This window comes from Phacochoerus africanus, chromosome 15, assembly GCF_016906955.1.
Source record: "Phacochoerus africanus isolate WHEZ1 chromosome 15, ROS_Pafr_v1, whole genome shotgun sequence".
Classification (NCBI taxonomy): Eukaryota; Metazoa; Chordata; class Mammalia; order Artiodactyla; family Suidae; genus Phacochoerus; species Phacochoerus africanus.
Window position 1 is genome coordinate 24,689,518 of NC_062558.1, and position 25,730 is coordinate 24,715,247.

General features: G+C 45.8%; 1 protein-coding gene across 5 annotated transcripts in view; it reads left to right on the top strand.

The window, feature by feature from the left end:
• RIMBP2 (RIMS binding protein 2) overlaps positions 1 to 25,730 on the top strand; it is a 287,571-nt gene that overhangs the window by 189,279 nt on the left and 72,562 nt on the right. The window lies entirely within an intron of this gene.

The window sequence follows — 25,730 nt, forward strand, 5'->3', positions numbered from 1 at the left end:
CTGGTTTTTACCAAATTGTGAATGGAACACCTCTTTTTCCTTCAAAATACAAAAGCTCTTAATGAAACAGATAAGACTGAATTGGGGGCTGTTTTCTAAGACAATCCAGCTGGAATAATACTGAAACTGTCTAGAACCCCCACACACATGAACCCAACCAATAATGTTTAACCTGATTTGAATTCATCCTGATTTTTAGACTTTTAAAAATAATAATTAAGGAGTTCACGTTGTGGCTCAGTGGGTTAAAAACCCAATTAGTATCCATGAGAATGAAGGTTCAATCTCCAGCCTCACTCAGTTGCTGCAAGCTGCTCGGATCCGGTATTGCTGAGGCTCTGGTATAGGTCAGCAGCTGCAGCTCCAATTCGACCCCCAGTCCAGGAACTTCCATATGCTGCAGGTGCCGCTGTAAAAAGGAAAAAAAAAAACCTGTCAGTCATTATCTTTGTATATGTTTTTATCATGCTTCTCTCCAAGAATATCACCAAATCCCCCAAACCGTCACATGTAACGTGCTCAAATGATATGAATGGAATAGCAAATGGAAGTAGCGAATTGAGACAAAAAGAAAGGAAAATTCAAATATGCCAGCTTGGAGTTTAGACATAGTTACTCTAAGATTCTAATTTGGCCTGAGTTGCCATGCGGTCTGGATGAAAAAGGAAATATGCAATTACATAATTCTCACTCCTTAAGAAAAGGGAACCTACTCTTTCTGAAGGAAAACAAACCATGGAACACTGAAGGTGATTTTCTTACTTGGAATGTTATGTTAGAGGATGCAGAACAATATAGCAGAAAATATCTTCAGGAGTTCCCGTTGTGGCTCAGTGGTTAACAAACCTGACTGGTATCCATGAGGATGCTGGTTTGATCCCTGGCCTTGCTCAGTTGGTTAAGGACCTCATGTTGCCATGAGCTGTGGTGTAGGTCGCAGATTGTGGCTCGGATCCTGCGTGGCTGTGGCTGTGGTGTAGGCCGGCAGCTACAGCTCCAATTCAACCCCTAACCTGGGAACCTCCATGTGCCACAGGTGCAGACCTAAAAAGACAAAAAATACAAAAAAAAAAAAGAAAGAAAGAAAGAAAAGAAAAGAAAAATATCTTCAGGGAGAAGTTCCCGCTGTGGCATAATGAGATGGGTGGTGTCTCTGGAGTGCCATGATGCGGGTTAAGGTTCCCGCATTGTCACAACTTCAGTTTAGGTTGCAACTGTGGCTTGGATCTGATCCCTGGCCCAGCAACCTCCACATGCCTCAGGCATAGCCAAAAAACAAACAAACAAACAAACAAACACAACAGAAGGAGTTCCTGTTGTGGCTCAGTGGGTTAAGAACCCCACATAGTGTCCATGAGGTTTCAGGTTTGATCCCTGGCCTCATTCCTTGAGTTAAGGATCCATCATTGCCACAAGCTGTGGTGTAGGCTGCAGATGTGGCTCGGATTTGGTGCTGTGGCTGTGGCATAGACCTCAGCTGCAGCTCTGATTCTACTCCTTGCCCAGGAACTTCCATATGCCACAGGTGCAGCCTGAAAAAAATACACCCAAGATATGGAAAACATCATAGTCTGAACAAAGCTGGGCTAAAGAGGCTCCTACCACATGTCCACTTTATCTTGTTGGGAATCGCCCCACCCCCAGCATCCCTACTAAGAAAAGGGATGTCTCCATGCATCTCAACACGGGTCTACACAGTCAGGTCCCCGGCCTGTGAGTGTTTTTTATTGCATGACTATTCACGCCTTCCTGCCTTCATTCATACATGTTGCTCCAGCACTGCCTGTGTTCCTACTTGGCTCCTGGCAGCAGGGACATTGCAGTTAGCAAAAGAGAGTCACTGGGAGAGTCCATGCAGAAGAAGACATGCACTTGTCACAGAATATCAGGCAGCTATAAGTGCTTTGAAGAAAAACAAGTAAGGGCGAAGCACCCAGAAGTGAGGTAGTGACCAACCATTTCAAAAGGGAGGAAGGGAGTTCCCGTCATGGTGCAGCGGAAATGAATCTGACTAGGAGCCATGAGGTTGTGAATTTGATCCCTGGCCTCGCTTAGTGGGTTAAGGAACCAGTGTTGCCATGAGCTGTGGTGTAGGTCACAGACGTGGCTTGGATTCCACGTTGCTGTGGCTGTGGTATAGGCCAGCAGCTGTAGCTCCAGTTCAACCCCTAGCCTGGGAACCTTCACATGCTGCTAGTGTGGCCGTAAAAGCAAAAAAAAAAAAAAAAAAAAACACACAAAAAACAAACAAACAAAAAACACAGTGGGGGAAGAGTTCTCTTTCAGACACATCAACTAAATAGAGTAAGGGCTTCTCCAGGAAGTGAGGGAGGGGCCTGTGGACCTTCAGGGAAGGAGAAGGTAGGAAGAGAAAAGGGCCTGAGATGGGCAGATGCTTGGTTTTGGGGAGGTGGCTGGTGAACAGGGAGGGAGAGGTGGGGAGGTAGAAATGAAGCTTAGATTGGGCAACGTTGGGCAGGGTTTTAGGGTACCAAGTAGGATTCCAAGGGTTGGAGTTCCCGCTGTAGTTCAGCAGTAATGAACCCAACTAGTATCCAGGAGGATGGTTCGATCCCTGGCCTCACGCAGTGGGTTAAGGATCCAGCACTGCTGCAAGCTGTGGCTTAGGTCACCAGTGTGGCTCGGATCTGGCTTTGCTGTGACTATGGCTGTGGCCGGTAGCTACAGCTCCGATTCCATCCCTAACCTGAGAACTTCTATAAGCCACAGGTGCGGCCTGAAAAGAAAAGAAAAGAAAAAAGAGTCATTGCATAATCACAGCATAGCAGCCACGAGAAGAGAGTGAGGAGCAGAGAACAAGGCAAGAAACAGGAGGGCAAGCTAGGAGGTGGATTCGGAGCAATGCTCTAGATAGAAGATGCGGGCGCTTCCTCCAGGGTGGGCATAAAGGATCATTTTCGTTGGGGTATTTTCAAGGTAGAATCAACACCTTGATCCACTGATGGATTGGCCATGAAGATGACAGAGAGGGAGGGGTCAAGGATGATGCCCAGGGTTCAGGAGTGTGTTGGGTGAGAGATGGAGTCATTGGCTGTGGTGTGTGTCATTAAGGATGGGGGTTGGAGGTCAGGAAACTTTGTGTTGGAGATGGAGTGCACTGTGGCCACAGAGCCCTCTGTCCTCCAATTGGGGACCCCTCCAGTCCTCACAAAGCGGCTTCAGTCAACGATCAGCCAGTGTGTAAAGCAGGAGCAATTCCTTGGGGTTAAAGAGGGACACCCTGAAGGCCATCACGGCATCTTGTCATTTGAAGATCTGTGGTTACAGTCATGGATTGAATTGTCTCCCCCTGTACCGGACACCATCTTCAACGTTCTCAGAGTGGTGGGGGCAGAGGGGGCATGCTGTTCAGTAAATGAAGGATGCTCATTTTATGTTAAGGCTATGTAATTACAGCTCTGAAGCGGGGCCAACAAGGGTCTGTTTGCACTGATAATTATTCCATTGGTCATTCACGTGTTGGCTTTTTTGTTTCCAAATATCACTGATGGGTCATGCATGTGTCTTTATCCTGTTGATTCGGTTTAGCTGAAGACAATCGTGCCTTCCCTTCCACAGTCTGTGATGGGTTATATAAACCAGGAGCCCACATCTCATCGTGATGGTAATAGTTGTTTTCAGAGACCTTTTTTGCTCTATAGAGGGCCTGCCAGGTAACTTTACATACCTGTAAAGTAGTACATACTGAGTATCAGAGGAAATGGGTTCACAGATGCCTCAGATACTGGCTTCCTGCAATTACCCCCATGAAATTACCTTCCATGAAATTACCCCCATGAAAACCCTCACCTGAAGACACATTCATTCATGCAACAGATATTTATTGAATACCTAGTAAGTGCCAAACATTTCCTAGGGGCTGCCTTTGATTCTGGATGAGTTAATAAGGAGATTCAGGTTTATGTCAGATGATGATAAACACAAGGGGATAAAGCATGATAAAGATAAAAGTGCTACTTTATTTTTCTTTCATTTTATTTTTTGGCTGCACCTGTGGCATGTGGAAGTTCCTGGGCCAGGGATTAAACTTGTGCCACAGCAGTGACCTGAGCCTCAGCACTGACAATGCTGGGTCCTTAACCCACTGAGCCACCAGGAAACTCCCCAAAGTGCTACTTTATATTCAGTTTTGGGGAGGGCATAATTGATCCTGTGACATGTGGGTGGCTACCTGGGTGAAAAGAGGTTGTGAGAAATCTGGGGAAAGGATGTTCCAGCAGAGGAAACAGCAGGTACAAAAGGCCTAAGACAGAAGCCTGACACGTTTGAGGAGCAGAATGGAGGTCAGAGTTGCAGAAATAGAATGAGGAGGGGGATAGAAAATTATAAGATGAAGCCAGAGAGACACAGAGGAGCCAGATGACAATGGTCTGGAAAGCCAAGCCTCTTCCTCTCTCGCAGACACACTTCTTTCAGTTCTTCCTATAGGCATGCTCCACCATCCCAGGGCCTTTGCACTTGCTGAGCCTTCTGTCTGGTTTGCTTTTGTCCTGGTCCAGGAGGCTCTAAGAACAATGTGGACAGATTCTATATTCTTTCTGCTTATCAATATATCCTCAGTGCCCAGCCTGGCATAGAGAAACCATATAATAAATTTTTTTGTGGGCTGAGTGGTTGAGAGATGGAGGCAAGATATTCTCAAATCTGCCCTGCTTATAATATCTAATATTCTAAGCTCCCTGCTTACAATAGCCAACAGGTGAAGCCTCAGTTTTGCAAAACATTCAGACGCGTATCCTCTTCTGAAGACTGACTATTCCCTAGAGCCACACCACAGCTGTCCTAGTAAAACAAAAATTGAATCATGTCCCCGCTGCTTACTCCCACCAGTTGCTTCTTATTGCACCCAGATGAAAATCTAAACTCTTTCCTACAGGACCCTGCGCTCTCTGGCCCCCACCTGATCCTTCAGCCCTGATTCCTACCATGACTGCTTATAGCTGGGACCTTCTCTGTCTTTCGGAACATACTACACTTGTATCCGCCCCAGGGCCTCTGTACTTACTGCTTCTTCCACCTGGAAGGCTCTTTCCCTCATCACTTTTGTTTTTCTGACTCGTGGTCAATTAATTAGGTCTTGGTTTGGTGTCGCTTACTTGGTGATGCTTTTCCTGACCATCTTATCTGCAGGAGACTCCATCCTGCCAGTTGCTATCACATCCTCCTATTTTCTTCTGAGAAAACTTATCTTGCTTGTTTTAATTATTTACTTGTATATGTATTTTTTTTGTTTTCTCCTACCCAAATATAACCTCCTTGAGAGACTTTGTTTCAGTGCACAGGAAAAAATCTGGCATCTAGCGGGCACTCAGTAAATATGGATTGATTGAGTAAATGAGTAAGTGCATGCATTAATGAGTGAATGAGTAAATGCATGCATCAATGACAGGATTCCATGAGTAAATGAGTGAACACACTCAAGCATGACTACTGATATGGGCTCTCATGGTGGACACCTTCTGCCATCATGGAGAATAATGAAGCAGGTGAAGCCCTGTGGTCAAGGGAGCTTGTCCAGAAGAATTGCTTCTCTGAGGCTTGCAAGTGCTTCTATAAAAATGCAGCCACAAATCAAGTGCAGCGTCTTTCTGGCATAGAATGAGGTTCTCCAAGAGGAAACACCGCTGGAGACTTCGTGATTTCCAGCCTCCACTCGGCCCAGGCTGGATGGCTGTCAGGCAAGGCTATCCTCCCACCGAGCTCCCCACCCCCAAGCCCAACAGCTCCCAGTTCAGGCCTTGGCGCAAGCATCTAAACTTGTGATAAAATGGAGTAAACCAAACAGTTCTTTTCTCCAGATTCTCAGAATCAAGTATTCTGCAAAAGAGCCTAGTGTTTTTCATGTACATTTCCTGTTGTGGGATATTCAGGGTACTCATTCTAGGTCCTTAGCATCTTACCAATTTGAGTGAAACGGAAAAGGAACTTGTGAAGCTTCAGTTGCTGTGTAGGACAAAACACACCCTGCCTCTCTTTCCTGTGTCTTCTTGCTCAAGACCCATGAGATGGCTCTATTTGTCAGATGGAACAAGACCTCTGTCTCTGTTTTAGGACAGCTTTAGCGTCCTGGCAGGGAACGATGGCACACTCTTAAGTGTTTAACTTTCGAGAGCTCAGTACAGAGACCATTTAGAGTGGTGGGGGCTGGGGGAACCCATGGGGCTGATAAGGCAGCAGAGCCAGCAGTTGCCCATCCCTGAGCCTGAAGGCAGTTCCTAGAGCCCAGTGGGAACCACAGCTGTGGGAAAGCTGCTAGACAGCCATGGAGGGTAAACAGTGTCCCCCAAATTCACATCCACACAGAAGCTGTATCACTTTCTTTTTTATTAGAGGATAGTTGATCTACAGTGTTGTGTGAATTTCTATTGTACAGCCTAGTGACCCAGTCATACACATATTTATACATTCTTTTCCTCATACTATCTTCCATTATGTTTTGTCGTAAGAGACTGGATAGAGTGCCCCATGCTGTACGGTAGGACCTCATTGCTTATCCATTCTAAATATAATAGTTTCCATCTACTAACCCCAAACTCCCAGTCCATCCCACTCCCTCCCCCTTGGCAACCACAAGTCTGTTCTCTGTGTCTGTGAGTCTGTTTCTATTTTGTAGATAGGTTCATCTGTGCCATCTTTTAGATTCCACATATAAGTGATATCATATGGTATTTGTCTTTCTCTTTCTGACTTACATACGGTTGGCTAGTAGGCAAATGAAAAAAGGAGTTTCACTTTTTTTTTTTTTGGGAAAAAAAGTTCCTGGAAGGAGAGAGAGAGACAGAGACAGAAAGAGAGACCCTTGCCAGTGTGTTATTCCCTCCCATCCCTACTGACCCACTGGGAAGCCCCAAACCATTTAAATATATTCAAACATCTCCAGGAAGACCATGGAGTGAGGCACTGTAACATCAATTTTTATTGAATTTTTAAAAATCATGACCTAGGACCATCCTGATTCCCGATTCTAAGGATTCCCCAAGCACACCGTCGACTGGGGCTGGGAAAAGCTGGCCACAGGTTTACCAGGAAACCTGTGCAGCCACCCTTTTGGTTCTCTGACCCAAACGCAGTGCAGACATTTTAGATAGTTGACCCAGGTATGTAAAAAATAGTTTTGATTAAATTTACTGTAGTTTTGGATTCAAAGGAAAAAGTATTCAGGACCAGATTTTGTTCCCATAATCAACAGATTCGTCCAATTTCTATGCAGCTAATCTGAAGCTTATTTTGTGTTAATGATCCACTGATTACCTGGGATTAATAAGAAACTCTCTTGGTGACAGTTAATCTTCCCTTGTCTCTACCCCCTGCCCCCATCACCTTGTATCTGTGCATGGAGCTTCATCATATCTACGAATATAACCTGCTTGAGGTCATTGTCGGATTTAATTAAGGTTTTGGAATTCATTTGCTACGTTCTGACACTCAAACTCTGATAGAACCCCGCAGGGTTCTCCAATCATGAGTGTAAGGTTTAAGGCTCCATCTCCATCAAAATCCTTGATCTCAACAGCTGATAGTTCAGATGTTATCTAGATGCTCAGAGACTGGCCAGAAACAGGAAATGTGTTCCTTTCAAAGCTTCGTTCTCCCTTCCTTTCTCTATGGGGAGAGGTGTGGGTAAGGGACATCATCACTTCCCTGGCTGGTGCTGTGGGACACACACGTGTCTTATTTGCATCCAGCAAAAGACAGGACCAGGTCTCAATCTGAGATTCAAGCCCCCTCGCCCCCCACCATGGAGATGGGGGAGATTTTCTTTGTGTAGCAGGCGACTCTTTGTTTTCTGCTGGGGCTCCAACCAGCCCATCAAAATACTGATCTGCTGAGCATAGAGGGTGTTGAACTTCATTCATCATGGGGAAAATGCGAAGTGAAATGACCTTGAGATGCTCCAGCTCCCTCCATCCGAACTTTTAGGAGTGACAGTGCCTGGGGCCAGCGAGGAGTGGGGAGCAGGTGCACTTATTCAAAGCTGGCTGAGGGTGAATTGCTGTGGCCTTTCTGGGCCCCCAGACTGTCTGTTCACATTTAGCTTGTGAATATCCTTCCGCACAGCCTCCCTTCTGGGAGTCCACGTAAGCCATAAAGCCCGCACTACATGCACCCAGATATTTATTGTAGAGTGAACCTATGCTGGCAGAAACAACCATGATAGTCACCAGAAGTGGATCAATAACACAATAATTAAACAATGAATTACAACCATATCTAGTAACCAGAAAGTATGGTCAAGTGAGGCTTGAACACATACGTCTGGGGGATGCGACTGGACCCACAGCAGGGTGATCATCCCATTTGTTCCGATCTCTTTTCCCTCGCCTCTCACCTCCCACCCCTGCCCAGGGTGCAGCCAGTGGACACACACCAGGCTAGCTCCAGCCTCCTTGAGCTTTCCCTGGAACGTGGCTTAACTGGCCCCTTGTCATCATTCAGGTCTTGGCTAAAATGTCACCTCCCTGGAATTCCTGCTATGGTATTGCCAGCAGATGCAGCTTGATTTCGACTCCTGGCCTGGGAACTTCCATATGCCACCAGTGCAGTTGAAAAAGGGGGAAAAAAATGCTACCTCCCTGACTGGCTTGAGTAGAGTTTCCACTGCCACCTCTCTCCTCTTGCCCATGACTTCATTTCCTCATCCTCTTATCAGTCTCTGAAATCCTTATTTATTTGCCTGATTCCTTCTTTATTTTCTGCATACCCCTCCCCCCTCAGAATGTAAACTTCAGAAGAACAGAGACGATCTTTGCCTTCCTTGTTATTCTGTTCCAAGCATCAAGCATCTAGCACAGAGGAAGTGGCCAGTCATTATTTGGGGATAAATGAAAGCATGAGGTACACTCTACTTCAGCACAAACCCACAGGCTTTGAAATAAGAAGCCCAACTGGAGTCTGTTCCTTGGTTTTACCCTCTACCCCACTGCTCCATCTGGAGGCATGCAGATACCCCCGTCCTGGCTGTGCCATTCATGGAAAGTCCTATCAATTTCAAGCCATCTAGACACCTCACAAACCAGTCTACCTGTCCTCATTTCTGTCCCCGCTGCCTGAGACCACACAGCCACTCTCTTGCTCAGGTTATGTGAATAGTTTCCTAACTTCCTGCCTCTTCCTACTTCTGCTCTGACTCTCCTCTGATCTTTTCTCCACACCACAGTTTTTGCAGACACAAACCAGTTGTGCTCTGTACTCTGATCCAGATCCTTGTGTGGCTGTCCCTCCCCCACCCCCTGCTCTGAGAATGAGGATGATATTCCTCCCTGGGAATCTGGTCCCTGTCAGTCCCCTTGGCTTCCCCTTTCCAACATTCTTCATCTCACAGTGATCCCTTCTGCTGCAGGGCCTTTGCACATACCGCCCCCTCTGTGTAGAATGCTTTGCCCGTCCCTCTTCTAACCAACTCCTATGCATCCTCAAAAATCCACTCACCTGTCACCACCCCAGGGAAACTGATATCCCCCGGGGCTCAACTGTAAGTGATGGAAGTTGTCAGCATTGAAAACTACCTCTTTCATGGCATTTGTCACAAGTTTGCATTTTTATATCCTTATCTGATTAACGTTTATGATTCCCACTAGAACATGAACTCCCCACAAGCCAGGACCACTTCTGTTTTTGCCTATAACATGTTGCCAGCACTTGTCACATGGTTGGCACTCAGTAAATCCTGGGTGGGTGAGAGAAACAGAAATAGTAAGTGGCTAGATAGATATAATAGGTTATTTTTCTCCTCTTAGATTCTTAAAAGTCTGTATGACAGTTCAAAGAAAAATTATAACACCAAGGGTTTTCAATCTATGTACATGTAATAACCCATAGGATGACCATAACCTAGAGAGATGATGAAGGTACTGAAATGGTGGGTAGTGTTTCTACATTCCATTTGGAGTGGCAGATTTTAATTCTCAATGGGTTAGTTTAATTTAAACGTGTATTTTGAGATCCCAGGACTTTATATAAAATATGTAGTCAAACACCCAATAGATGCATAAAAGGGAAAACTAAAAAAAATTCAAATCAAGAAGCCAGGAAGGCAAAATAGAATGATAAAAAGGAAAGGGAACAACCAGGAAACAAATAATAAAATGGCAAACTGAAATCAACACTTACCCATAGTTGCATTAAAGTTAATTACTCTGCAGATCTCTTTGAATCTCATATTCCATTTGGTCCCTTGCAACGACCTTGGGAAGGTGGGGTTCTTTTCCTTCAGTCCCTAAATGAGGAAGCTGAGGCTCAGAGAGGTACATACCTCACCCCAGAGCACACAGCTTTTAAGTGGTAGAGATGACATTCGAACACCTGTCTGTCTGACCATATTCCCTGCACCTGGCTGGGCATTTGGGGGTCACAGGGAGTGATGAAAATTGTGCTTCAGGGAGTTCCTGTCATGGCTCAGTAGTTAACTAATCCGATTAGGAACCATGAGGTTGCAGGTTCGATCCCTGGCCTCACTCAGTGGGTTAAAGATCCATTGTTGCCGTGAGCTGTGGTGTAGGTCGCAGATGTGGCTTGGATCCCGAGTTGCTGTGACTCTGGCGTAGGCCGACGGCTACAGCTCTGATTCGACCCCCTAGCCTGGGAACCTCCATATACAGCGGGTGTGGCCCTAGAGAAAGACAAAAAGACTAAAAAAAAGAAAAGAAAGGAAGGAAGGAAGGAAGGAAGGAAGGAAGGAAGGAAGGAAGGAAGGAAGGAAGGAAGAAAGAAAGAAAGAAAGAAAGAAAGAAAGAAAGAAAGAAAGAAAGAAAGAAAGAAAGAAAGAAAGGAAGGAAGGAAGGAAGGAAGGAAGGAAGGAAGGAAGGAAGGAAGGAAGGAAGGAAGGAAGAAAATTGTGCTTCGGAAAGCTGCTCTTAATAGCTCTGAGTTCCACTGTCCCCATGTTTTCAGAATCCGTCAGAGTCAAATGAGCAAAAGAGAGTCTTGTCCAGCGGCTTCAGGACAAATCAGGAATCAGGAAAGCACCAAGATCTTTTTAAAGAGGCTCTTGACTTCCTCATTTTTTTCCAGTTTGAGAAACTAAAAAACTTTGGCTAAAATATATTTCAGCTTGCAGAATTTGCATGGCTCTTTTTTCACGCTAATTCTCGTTATGAACAAATCTGACGTCCACAGACAGGACGTCCACAAACAAACAGCTTTAAATGCCTCAGGAGACTTTCTCCAGGACCCCACTTACCCCAGTAAGTGCCGTATTCTTTTCACCAGGTGTCTCCTAAAAGGAAACTGTGGGCACAGAAATGCTTCATTATTTGTACCATGTGTACAAGATTCCATGAACATGACGTTAAAAGCATTGCTGTTCACTCCTGTTAAGGGAAATGACTTTTTCCTTAATTCCTTTGTCCAGGCAGGGAAGGATGCAGAACAGAAGACACTCCCCCACCTTTGATCTAACGTTGAGGAGATGATTTAATTTGCTCCACGCTTGCTCACTCCCTGTCACATCCAAGCTTTCCTGGGGAAGCGGTGCCTTGACATTTGCAGGTTACTTAAGCGCTCTCGTTAATGCCGGCATCCGGCTCTAAATACCACCGCTTTAAAAATAAATCCTGCCACAGGCAGAGAATTTCAGACAGGCACTTTCTTGTGGTGGTGCATGATCTTTCAGACTTTTCAGATGTGGAATGTCCCCATAGAATGTGTCGTGTGCCCTTGGAATTGGGAAGATATTTGTAAAAGCAAACGGAAGCCAAATATTAGGGATGTGGTAGGAGTTTGTTTGGGGGTGAAAGTAGGGGGTTTGCAGGCTCTCTGCAAAGTCCAAGGCCCCCTTCTTCTCCCGGGGACAGCTGGCATCACGACATTTTGCGGAAGTTAGACAGGTGACAATGTAACTTCCCTCCCTGGAGAACGGCGGATTGCTCTTTGCACTGGTCATGTGGTCATGGGCAGTGTGACCTGAGAACTTCAAGGGACTGGGAGTAACTCCAGGGCACCACAGGAGAGGTTCTTGTGCTTTCTTGCAAGGTCTGCTGGATGTCAGCCCATCCCACAAATATGGGTGGGGTCCTGGAGAAAGTCTCCTGAAGAGCAGACAGGTGATTGAGTGGAGAGAATGTGAGCACAAATCTGTGTTCAAATATGGCTTCAGGATTTCCCATCGTGGCTCAGTGGAAATGAACCTGACTAGCATCTATGAGGATGCAGGTTTTATCCCTGACCTTGCTCTGTGGGTTAAGGATCCGGCGCTGCCATGAGCTGTGGTGTAGGTTGCAAATGCAGCTCACGTATGGCATTGCTGTGGCTGTGGCGTAGGCTGGTGGCTACAGCTCCGATTCAACCCCTAGCCTGGGAACTTATATATGCCTTAGGTGCGGCCCTAAAAAGCAAAAAAAAAAAATCCTGTTTCAAGGGTTGTTGTGAAGATCTGATGGGTTATATGTGTTAAATGCTTAGCAAAACAGCACTTGTAGAATTTAGTAAAGGTTATAGGCTTAGATGGGGATGAAGATTCTGGTGCCTGGGGCTGAATTCCTGGGACAGGGCTCTCTGAGGAGAGCCAGCAACCTGGTCATTGCAACCAGGACATAGATGTTCACCTGTTGTACCATCTGTTAGGATTAGGAGACATCCTAATCTATAATAAACACCAAGGAGAGTTTAATCGAGGTGGCCCTAGGCACAGAATCAGGAGCTCCTGTGAAGGCTTATGACTGCCTACTACTCTCTTCCTCCACTTGAACCCTTGCCCAGATGGCTAAGTTCCAGTGTGGGCTTAAAACCTCCATTTCTGTCCTCTGGCCCGGCCAACCAGAGGTTCCCTGAAACCTCCTTGGTTGGTTCTGTTGTTGAACTCTTGGGTCTTAACCTTCATATACCACCAATACCCTGGGGATTAATTTCCTTGAAAAACAAAATTTTCTGCCAGTGACTTTGATCTTAGGATTTTGTTTCCTGGCCCTGAGTAAGAGATGGCACCAGGCACCCTGGTCCTGCCCCACCTCACCCTACCCCACCCCACCTTCATCTCCTGCATCCCCGTTGATACTCTTCTCTGCTGAGTTTTTATTTTACTTCTGGAAAGCTCCTTTGGCTCTCTGGTAAAAAGGGAATTGAAAGAACTCCAAAGCTGTCATGATCCACCAGCTGTCTCTTTATTTTGAGAAGCAAGACTAAAGATCCGTGAAGGTTCAGTGCATAATATGAGACATTCTACAATTAAGTTTTGTCACAGTCATAAATGCTGTTGAAAAATATTTTAGTGAGGACCATTTGGGATAAATTTCACACAAACCTATGTCAAATGGTTTTAAGAGAGAGAAATAATTGGTTTATAAAATGGGAAGATGAGAGAATGATTAAGCTTCAGGCAAGGTTGAATCAAGATGCTCAGATGATGTCATGAAGAATAGTTTCTCTTCACCTTTTATCTCATCTTTTTTTTCTGTGTCAGTCCAGTAAGCAGGCAGCACTTATCCAGTCATGTCAAAGATGGTACCTAACATCTCCTGGCTTGCATCCTACCAGTTTAGCCCACACAGAAGAGAATGCCTCTTTCTTTCACAGTATTTCCTACAAATGTTTTAGAATTTGTCTCACTGGGCAAGCTTTGGGCTCATGTAGCCAGAAGAGTGTAGATCATAGGCAAACCCTAAAGCCAAAAGTTGGGGTTACTTTCTGTAAAACACAAGGCTGAGAGTAGGAAAAGGGTAATGTCCTTGGGATAATTCAGGGCCTAGGGCATAGGGAGGGTTGTGAACATTTAGGAGGAAATCAGATCATGAACGGTAGAGGGGACATCCTAATCAAAGGCAGAAAGGCAGAAATGACCTTGAAGTGTTCCTGGGACATGAAAGCTGGCCCAACCCTGGGGCACTCAGTGGCCTGCCAAGAGGCTGATTGTCAAGGCTGGACAGTGATGTGAAATGGGGAAGGCCATGGCTGTCAATCATGCATCCATCCATCTATCTAGCCATTCCTTGGACATCTTTACAGCAGCTTGGGAGGGAAGGTGAATATGGGATAAAAGAATGCCTTGGCTTCCATTTCCATCACTCCTAAAGTCTCAAGTATTCAGCTGGTGGGTGTGTGTTACAAATAAAATGAAATGGTGCTTGTGTCCTGTCCCATTTCTAGTGATTCTTAGCCCACTAGACCTTTAGCCTTTTCTGTTCTGTCAAGAAGTTTTCCTAGGCAGAAGGCTGGGGCCTGGGCCCGGGGAGCATCATCCTTGAACTCCCCCAACCCCTGCGCATAAACCACAGGCTTCAGATCTCCCTGAGATTGTGTGTCTGTGTCCCTCCATCCAGAGGAGGGGGCAATTCAGACTCATTAAAACAGCTCTGAGTTCTAGATCAACTACACTGAGACTGAAAGGAACAACCTTTCCTGGTTGGGCAGAAGCATCAAAACCATTTTTTTGGTAGAAATGTTTTAAGCAAACTAACTAAGGGATATTAAAACAAGCCAACTAAAGTAAATCAAGCCATTCTCAGGATGCACATGTTCCTGGATGGATTCATTTCCACTTTGCAGAGGGTCAGCAAAGTTCAGATTTCAATGGGCTTTCATTTTTTTCCCCTTCCAGTTGTCACAGTAAATCTATTAAGCAGATTTGAATCTAGTTGTGGAGGCTCAAATAAAAGAAATAGAACATTTTCCCCGAAGTTACTTAATACTCCTTAGATGCTCATTTTGAAAGAGTGCTTGAAAGATAATGTCAGTCTGTAGTTGGCTTTGTCCTTTTCCTTCAGTCTCTCAGCCAGATTTCATCAAAAGGCAGACATCAATCTAGGTGTCTTCAGGTGGAGGGACTTTAATGCAGGGGATAGGTCACACAGGCAGTAGAAGAGCTGAGAAGTCAAATATATACTTGGAAAATTCACCTCTAAGTCTGCGGAGACAGTGGGGCCATGGCGTTCCAAAGAGCTGAGGCTATGGGGAGGGCTGCCCATTAGGAACTGGAGCCCCAGAGGAGAAAAAGCCACGGCAGACAACACAGGAAGCTGAGAGAGGGAGAAATACCTGGCTTCTCCCTTTCCTGCCCTCTGGTGTCTCCGATTGGCCAATCTACAAGAATCAGGGCCAAGGCAGTCTGGGAAATGTAGTTCTCTGTGAACCATAGGGAAAGGGGAGAAATAGATCTGAGAGCAATAGGACAGATGACTGGAATGCCAAGATTACACCCAATTTGGGGTTGGGGGGGCTGCATAATACCAAAGTGCTTGGGGATTCCATCTTACCCCCACCCAGGCATGCGTATGCTGAGATTCCCACCCTTCTGTCCAGTTCTTTTTTTTTTTTTTTAACAGCTGCACCTGCAGCACATAGAAGTTCCCAGGCTAGGGGTCAAATCAGAGCTGCAGCTGCAGCCTACACCACTGCCACAGCAACACCAGACCCAAGCAGCATCTGCGACCTATACCACAGCTCACAGCAATGCTAGATCGCCAACTGACTAAACAAGGCCAGGGATCGAACTTGCATCCTCATGGATACCAGTCATATTTTTCTCTGCTGTGCCACAACAGGAAATCCCAGTAACACCAGATCCTTAATCCACTGAGCGAGGCCAGGAATTGAACCTGCATTCTCACAGAGACAATATCTGGTCTTTTTTTTTTTTTTTTCAGGTATTTAAAATCTATCATACAGCTTTTGTTAGTTTTTTTTTTTTAATTTTTTTTTCCCACTGTACAGCAAGGGGGTCAGGTTATCCTTACATGTATACATTACAATTACATTTTTTTCCCCACCCTTTGTTCTGTTGCAACATGAGTATCTAGACAAAGTTCTCAATGCTATTCAGCAGGATCTCCTTGTAAATCTATTCTAAGTTGTGTCTGATAAGCCCAAGCTCCCGATCCCTCCCACTCCCTCCCCCTACCCCTCCCATCAGGCAGCCACAAGTCTCTTCTCCAAGTCCATGATTTTCTTTTCTAAGGAGATGTTCATTTGTGCTGGATATTAGATTCCAGTTATGAGTGATATCATATGGTATTTGTCTTTGTCTTTCTGGCTCATTTCACTCAGTATGAGATTATCTAGCTCCATCCATGTTGCTGCAAATGGCATTATGTCATTCTTTTTTTATGGCTGAGTAGTATTCCATTGTGTAATATCTGGTCTTTAATCCATTGAGCCACAATGGGAACTCCTTTCCTATTATTTACATGTAGGCTTTAAAAATCCATGAGCCACACTCTATCAGTTGTTTTCATCATTTTGGAGACAAGGCTTCAAGTTACATGACATCATTGTAAGATATAAGACCAAAGAATTGTTTGGTGAGGTATAATTGACATAGGCCATTAGATCAGTTTCAGACATACAAGATTATGGTTTGATATTTGCCTATGCTGCAAAGTGATGACCACCATAACTCTAGTTATCATCCTTCACCATACATAGTTACAGGATTTTTTTCCTGTGATGAGAACTTTTAAGATCTACTCTGTTAGCAATTTTCAAATACGCGAGACAGCATAATTAACGAAAGGATTGGAGAATTTGATCATTTAGTTGAATGAGTTGCTTTGGACTCTTGGTTATCTCAGTATGGTGCAGGAGTCTTTGCCAGGTGGTTTCAAAGTTTTATTTTCTGGACTCACCTGCTGGCCATAAGTTCTCTAGGGTCTCGCCTCTCTGGAACTTTCCAGGAAGCAGAGCCAATGCCTTTCTGTCTAGAATCCACTGGGATCTGTACACACATGAGTTCTTCTCAATTTATCTGTCTATCTCTGATGAATGAATGTTTTTCTGCAGATGAGGAGGGAAGCTCTAGGCTAGGTAGCTCCCACCAGTAGTTTGTTGGTGTGATTTTCTCTTATTTCCCCAATCCCAGGAGAATCCTTTTTTTCTGCTCTTCCCCTATCCATCCTCCCTGAGGCAGTGAGCACAGAAGGGACCTACCACCTGGTTGGGAAGTGGGGGAGGAATGGAGGAGAAATAGAAGGTAGCGGTAGAAAGAAATATTGATGAAATCACAAAAATGTTAACCTTGCAAGGCTCTGATTTTCTAGGTGTGTTTCAACATAGACGTATCTCTGGCTCTATTTGGAAAAAATCAATGCTGTACGAGATGAATCAATAGCGTGTCCTTGTGCCCAGACAGATGAATCTGTTTAGTACGTGTGTATGGTTTTGAGGCTTGTCTGTCTCTGCTTTGGCTGGTTCATAAATCTTACTAATGTTCAACTCGCAGCTCCAAAACCCTGTCCACTGTTTGGGTTAACGTTTCTCTCACTATCCACTTAATGCCACAAACATCAGCCTTCAAGACCAATCTCTCTCCTGTTTTGCTTTAAACTTTTTTTTCACCATCCATCTATCTCTTTATCCATCTTCAAAGCCCATCTCCTAGAGAACCTATGATAAGGGGATGACACTCACCCCTACCAGCATGGTTCTCCTCCAGGAGAATGAATTGATGTGCCTGGTTCACAGTTTAACTATAGGTTTGGTTAAAGTAGCAGACCCCTGATGGTGAGAATTCTCTGTACGCCAGTTTCCCCAAAGGCAGAAGTCTAGTTTTCCTGACAGCCACTGGGCAGATTTTATGGTTGAATTCCATTGCAAATGTGAATTAGGCTTCTGTCGCCTGTGGAGTATGCACAAGGAAGAGGCGTTCAGAGTCCAAGTGAGAAAGTGAAATTAACACAAAATTAACCAGAACTATATGAAGAATAATGATAATAGGAATATGCATATGATAATAACACATACATTATATGCAGAATAATAATGTGCGTAAAAAGAATGATGATGATGTGTTCCTGTTGTGGCTGAGTTGGTTAAGAACCCAACATAGTCTCCATGAGAATGTGGGTTCGATCCCAGGTATTGCTCAGTGGATTAAGAACCTAGCATTGCTGCAAGCTGTGGTGTAGGCTAGCAGCTACAGTTCTAATTCAACCCTTACCCTGGAAACTTCCATATGCCACAGATATGGCCCTATAAAGAAAAAATTTTAAATGTGATGCACAATGAAAGAAAAAAATAAAGAAAAACAGAACAGAAAATGATGATGTACATGTACTGTGCAGAATAATAACAGACTCTCTAAGTGATGGAGAAGCAGGAAGTGAGTGTGGGCTGGAGCCAGCAGGAAGATGTTTTGGATAAGTCGGTTCATTGCTCTATCATTTATTCCCTCCCACTACGTGCTAGAGACTGTTCTAGGCCCTGGGGTATATCAGCAGATGGAGATGAATTCTTTGGATCCCACAGATAAGTGGGGAGGAGGAAAGACATGGAATAAATAAACATATAAATAAGCAAGGTAATCTCTGGCGGGGGATAAAGGCTATGAGGGGCCAGCCATGCGAAGATGCAGGGACCAGCACTTCAGGGGCCAGCCATGCGAAGATGCAGGGACCAGCATTTCATGCAGTGGAATGGTATAGGCTAAAACATGGAGTTGGGGATGATCTTGGGGTGAGAATGGAGCTGATCAGCATGACTGAGGCATGGTGAAGGGGGGGAAGTAAGGGATTAAGCAGAGAAGTGGGCCCCATCATGGAGGAGCCCATCCGCTGTGGCCAAGAGTTTGGATTTGGTCCTAAGCGCAGTTGGCAGCTGTTGAACACTTTCATTGGAAGGCAGTGGATTAGTCAGAGTTCTCCAGAGAAACAGAACCAATTGGACACACATAGAGAGAGATGTAGGTTGCAAGAGGAGATTTATTCTAAGAATGGACTCATGCAGTTATGGAGGCCAAAAAGTCCCACCATGTGCCCGTGCCATCTGCGTGCTGGAAAACCGGGAAATGAGCCGTCATAGCCATGCTTTGGAGAGAGAACCCTGGCCTCTCTGGGGGAACCTGCTGGAAGCCAGGACTGATGGCAGGAAGACCAACTCTAAGTCTGGTTACAGTCCTGAGAGAGGTGATAGCAGCCAGCTTGTTGATGGTGGCCGTGGAGACAGAGAAAGAGGCCGATCTGGAAAGGTTTCAGTGCAAATAGAAGATTTTGTAAAGATTTACATGTTGAGGGAGGGGGCAAGGGGGTCAAGAATGACTCCTCGCTCTTTTGCTCTAGGAAATGAGTGGCTGGTGAGGTCATTGCTGAGATGGGGCAGCCTGGGGAACGAAGTGACTAGAGAAAAAGTCAAGAACTCTGTTTTGGGAGCTCCCTGGTGGCTTAGTGGTTGAGGATTTGGTGTTGTCACTGCTGAGGCTTGGGTTCGATCCCAGGCCTGGGAACTTCTGCATGCTGAAGGTGTGCCCCCCCCCCAAAAAAAGAGTTAAGGATAAAATAATAATTAAAAAAATAATAACTCTGAGAGTTCCCGTTCTGACTCAGTGGGTTACAAACCCAACTAATATCCATGAAGATTTAGGTTCAATCCCTGGCCTCTCTCAATCAGTTAAGGATCTGGCATTGCTGCAAGCTGCAGCATACGTCACAGATGTGGCCCGGATCAGGTGTTTCTGTGGCTGTGGTGTGGGCTGGCTGCTGCAGCTCAGATTCCACCCCTAGCCTGGGAACTTCCATATGCCGTGGGTGTGGCCCTAAAAATCTAAAAAAAAGGAAAAAAAAAAAACCTCTAAGAACTCTGTTTTGGATGGGCTGAGTTTGAGCTTCCTCCTGTATGTCTATGTGGAGATGAGGAGTAGGCAGTTGGCTACGAGCGCAGAGATAAAGATTTCGTTCAGGAGCGTGGGTTTATAGAGACAGTGAAAACTGTGCTGTGGGATAAGACCCCATAAGGAAAGAACAGAAATAGACCAGTGGCTTGTTCCAGGGTTCAGGGACCAGATAGTCATGGAGGGGAAGAGCGGTAAAGAAGTGGGGACACAGGCCACAAAGGGGGTCCCCTGGCCAGGAGCAAAGGGCATCCCATAAGGAGATGGCCCTTCATGTCATGTGCTGCTGAGAGATCAGGTCCCCAGGCAGAGAATTCACCGCTGGCTTGGGAGCTCCTTGGTCATCATGGCAGCAGGCTGTCTGCTCAGTGGGAGGGATGCCAGGATGGAAAAGCATAAAGGGTGAGTCGGAGTGAGGGCGCAGAGAGAGTGAGTGGGGACAACACGGTGAACAGGTTTTTGTTGTTGTTTTGTCTTTTTAGGGCCACACCCGTGGCATATGGAAGTTCCCAGGCTAGAGGTCGAATTGGAGCTGCAGCTGCTGGCCTACACCTCGGCTACAGTAATGCCATATCTGAGCCGCGTCTGTCACTTACACCACAGCTCATGGCAACGCCAGATACTTAACCCACTGAGCGAGACCAGGGACCAAACCTGTGTCCTCATGGATACTAGTCGGATTTGTTTCTGCTGAGCCAACGTGGGAACTCCCCAGTGGCAGTTTTGTTGAGAATGGAAGTGGGAACCTGGGCAGCAGCTGGAGGGGAACGTGGCTTTGAAGGGAAAGGTAGGATGGAGGGAGATGCACATGGAAGCTGAAAGTGTTCCCAGCTAATCTTATCCCCCAGTTGTGATGCTTATTATAATTAATCTCAAACATGACATCCCATAAGGGACATACCATTTTACCCGTTTTGCTTTTCTGACAACTACTTCATATTGACTTGGTCCATCTGTTATTTAAAAGCTATTTCCTGAGTTTCCATTGTGGCTCAGCGGTAATGAACCTGACTAGTATCCATGAGGATGCATGTTTGATCCCTGGCCTTGTTCAGTGAGTTAAGGATCTGGTATTGCCATGAGCTGTAGTGTAGGTGGCAGATGCAGCTTGTATCTGGTGCTGCTGTGGCTGTGGTGTAGGACAGCAGCTGCAGGTCCAATTTGACCCCAGCCCAGGAACTTCCATATGCCATGGGTGTGGCCCTAAAAATAAAATTAAAAATAAATAAATAAAAGCTGTTTCCATCCCAGCTGTTTCCATCCATCTTGTCTACAAGCCCCTGACCCCCTTTCCCCTCTAAGCAAGGAGCCCACGAGGTGTCTGTAGACCCTCTCTCCTCCAGTGACCCCAGTGCCCATGGTGGCATGCCTGGAGCGATTTCCGTACTCAGTTCACATTTCTAATGAATCCTTATAAGGAAAATGGTTTCCTCCTTCCCCTAATAACTTCCTTCCCAAAGCTAAATAAAGATTACACAGGCTGCATTTGGCAGTGCCCAGTTCCAAAATAAACAGAAGCGCAAAAATGAGCTGGAACAATAGTATAATTAAACAGCTGCGTAATTGTTCATCCAAACCAGGTCGGCTTCTTGGGAGCCTGAAAATGCTGGTCTGCCCCTGATAGCATTTCATAGTGAAGAAGGCCGTGGAAAAGTAGCCTCGGGCCAGCAAAGGGTCAGTGGTTAAGTAGACACTGGCTTTGAGGTTTTCCATTCTTGGGATGGCTTCCAGGTTCTGCTGCAGTACCCTATGTGTCCTTAAGCAAGTCACTCAGCTTCCCTGAGTATGTGGCCCATTGCAAACGTGACCACTGCACCCAGCTCTCAGCATTGGATGAGAAAGTGCCTGGCTTGGAATAAGTAGTAGCACATTTCCTTTATTGCCATCATATTACCAATACCATCATCCTAGTCGCTCATTGCCTTGCTGGCGGAGTCCCTGGTTACTGAATACATTCTACCTCTCCACATGCACCTTGAGCTTTATACCACAGAGGCATCATATAATGCATCACCTGACACTATTACATGAGGCTGCATGACATGATACTTGATTACATGAGGCTGCATTACATGATACTTCATTACAGGAGGCTGCATTACAGGAGGCTACATTACAGGATCCTGCATTACACAATACAGCACACGGTCAGTGGGAAGGGGTTTTCCTCTATTCAGAGTTAAAGGTAATAAACTTAATAGATGCCAGGTACCATTCTAACTCATGTAATATTCAAATCTGCTCCACCAAGCAGGTGTTCATTCATCATTAACTAATCAACATTAGTTATGTAATTAATTGTTAATCAACCATCTACAAATTGATCCAAATGCCAATGAATAATTAATCCAGAAGAAGAAGACAAAGCACCGAGAGGTTAAGTCACTGCCTTGAGGACACAGAGTGGGGAGACAGCTGAGCTGGGACTTGAACCCAGGCAGTCTAGCTCTTGATCACTGCACCCCACCCTTTTTCTGAAATGCCGGAAGCATGTTTCCACCATCACTGTCTCTGCAAACACCTTTTGGGGTTGTTTGGAAAGTTCCAGATAGAAGTCTAAATGTGGCTGGAGTGAGTGGTCAGAGCTGAGGTCTAAGGAGTCATGAGCAGATCATATCATAAAGGACATCTCAAAGGATTTGGCTTATTTGCTGCTCAGGGGCAGGAACTACACCCCATGAGACAAGGTGCCTGTTTACATTCTAGGGCAGAGAAGCAGAGAGTGGGCTAGTAACATGTAAAATATATTAGACGGTAATAAGTGCTCTGGAGCAAAAAAAGCAGGATGGAGAATAAGGATGCTGGGTGTAGGGGGTGGTTACAATGTTAAATATGTGTTCACTGAGAAGCATTTGGGCAAAGGCTGGACTTTGAGACAACAAGCTCTTCCAAAATCGGGGCAACATGGGGCAGGGGTAAGAGCGTGATTGGCAGAGAGAACAGCATGTGCAAAGGCCCTGTGGTAGAAGTTTTCCTGGTCTTCAGAAAGAGTAAGAAAGCCCAGGTGTGTAGACAGCGTGGGTGAACCGAACAGCAGTAGAAGTGACGTCAGAGAGGAAGGAGGGGGACAGGACCTGCAGTCCCATTGCCACTGCAGGACCACAGTTTCTCTCTGAGCAGAGAAGGGGTATGGTCCACCCTCTGGGTGCAGAGATCCGTCAGGCTGTGGGGTGCCTGGGTTGGCCAACAAGACCAAAATGGAAGTCGTCAGGCACACTCTGGAAAGACATTCCTCCTTGAAGTGATGGAGAGGAGAGGTTCCCTTTCCTTCCTGTGGGACAATGTCTGAACCAGTGAGTGGTGTCTGGAGCAGGGAACACCCTGGAAGCTTCCCAGGAGCTCAGCCCAGTCCCCACATCCTCACAGCCTTGTTAGCAGCTTGACTCAGTGCCTTGTCCAGGTGGGAATGGAAGGTGTCCCAGCGCCATGCTGTTCTCACACCTCGAAAACCCTTCCCCCCGTAGCCCCCAGGGCACTCTATCACTTGCCTCCAATCTCTGCTCCTGTCCAAGTTCTCATTGAGGCTTTGGTCACTTCATCAATACTCCCAGCCTCTGCCACACCTGCAGTTCCATATCCCCCCATTCCATGCAATATGTTTCTCCATACCACTTAGGGTCACCTGACACACTCTATATGATTTAATGTCCATGGGTATGGTCTGTCTCTTCCTCTAGAGTGTCATCTCCAAGAGAGCTGATTTTGTTTGTCTTGGTTCTCATTGCTGTTGCCTTCAGAACCTAGAGTGGTGACCAGCATGTGACAAGTACTTGGTAATTATTTATTGAATGAATGAATGAATGAATGAGTGAATCTTTATTCCAGCATTAGATTGACATTTCATCATAGGATTAGGCTATGTGAAATAGCCAGTGTTTTTTTTCTTTTTACTTTTCTTTTTATGGCTGGACCTGAAGCATATGGTAGTTCTCGAGCTAGGGGTCGAATTGGAGCTGCAGCTGCAGGCCTACACCACAGTCACAGCAATCCTGTATCAAAGCTGCATCTGAGACCTATGCTGCATCTTGTGGCAATACTGGATCCTTAACCCACTAAGCAAGGCCAGGGACAGAACCTGCATCCTCACTGTTCTTAACCTGCTGAGCCACAATGGAAACTCCTAGCCAGTCTTATTAGTCAAAGATGATTGACTCTCCATTTTAGTGGTCCAGCCTAACACTTCTTATTGCAGCCTGATATCTTCTTGCTTATTTGCTTGTTTTCACTTTCTTACCTGCTCCCCCAATTATAAGGTCCATTCATGAAGTCAGATCCTATTGTTCTATATGCCAATTTCTTAGCACATGATAGGTAAATGTTGGTTGACTGAATAAATATAGAGAGGAAAATGAAGAAAGAAATGCAACAGAAATATTCCTCTCTAGAATGAAAAGCTTCACACAAATGGTCCCATCTGCTCTATGCCAACCCCATGAAAGTTGTTGGAGAGCCAGTAGTATTAACAAACTCAGCCCTTAAGAAGAAACCCAATTCAGAAGGACTATCCCTCTGAGTCAGCAGCGTTGGTGGGAGAATTTCCAAAGCTTCTTGGAAACTCAGAGAATTCCTGACATCTTCAGAGGTTATGGTGGTTCTTGTGCCTCAGTGGCCTGTCCCTTGTGCTGCAAGTTTGGGAATCACAGTGGGTTGGTAGTGGGCAGTCAAGTCTGTCATCGAGCCATTAGAAGTGGCTAGATTCAGAGTTCCCATTGTGACGCAGTAGGTTAAGAACCTGACATACTATCCATGAGGATGCGGTTCAATCCCTGCCCTCGATCAGTGGGTTAAGGATCCGGCGTTTCTGTGAGCTGTGGTATAGTTTGCAGATGTGCCTCAGATCCTGCATGGCTGTGGCTGTGTTATAGCCTGGCAGCTGCAGCTTCAATTGAAACCCCAGCCTGGGAACTCCCATATGCCACAGGCACAGCTGTTAAAAAAAAAAAAAAAAGTTGCTAGACCCAAATTAATCAGAGCCCCTCAGGACCAGGAGAGCCATGGTCAAGATTGGTTGTTGGTGCGACTCCACAGGCAAATAACCCCTCTCCTTCCCAGGAAGATGAGATCCGTCAGACCAGGAAGGCTGGAGACTGGAGCAGATGCAAGAAGATGTGCATGCGTGCGTGCGTGTGTGTGCGTGTGTGTATTTCTCCATCTGTCCTGCCCTCAGATAGACTTGAAAGATCCCTTCGGTCCCAACTCAACTCAAGCAGTTTATGGTCATTGACAGACATGCCCACTTCTGATTTTCAGGGGATTTTATTCCTGCTGGGATCCCAGATGAGAAGGAGGGTTTCCATAGCAACAGTGGAACTGTCAGCTCTATGCCAAGGGGCTGGGTACTTGCAGCCTCCCAGGGCAAAGAGGCAGCAGAGGGGACTGTAAGGTCTTTCAGCTCAAAACTGGAGACAAAGCCAGCATGTGAGGTGACGGAGTGTGTAACACAGGCCACACAAGAAGGCAGGAAGACTCAGCTTTTTAAATGCAAACAAACCATAGAACTTTGGGACAGACCAGAAACCTGAAAGCTTCCCTATCCTCAGTTAAAACTGTTGAGCGCCAAGACCTTTCCCAGAAGTAAGGAGCTTTTGGTGGCAGAGGGTAGGATAAACTTGGGGAAAATGGTTCAAAGAATAGAATTTGCCTCTCTGCCCTTCTGCCTTACCTCCCTGTGCCCCTTCCCCAGCCTGGGGAATAAAAATAGGTCAAAAATGTAGACAATAAAATTTAAAAGTAATCAATAATAATGATAAATCACCAACAAATTCAAGCCAAGGAGGAGAGTATGTTAGAGTCCCTGCCCCATTTGATCAAGGTGCCTCCTGTCTTTGTAACTCTGGTCCTGCCTTTGGATGTTAGGCAAGCAACCTGATAGCATCAATGAAAACTAAAGGAAGGAGGAAGGAGGGGCCGGGTCCATGGCGACAGGAGCAAAGGGGAGCCTTGTGCCCAGGGAGGGGACGATTCTGACTCTGGCTCCACCAGCCCCTCCAGGTGGGATATGGAGCCAAATATTCCCTTTTCTGAAGGAATCAGCACTTTTATGTAAGAGATCCAGATTCTAACATGCTGACCACTAAGTCACCTATGGCATAGATCTTGATATAAAAAGAAAGAGGCAAGAAGGAAGGGAGGGAGGGGGCGGGGAGGAAAGGGAGAAAGGAAGTCAAAACCAAACGCTGTG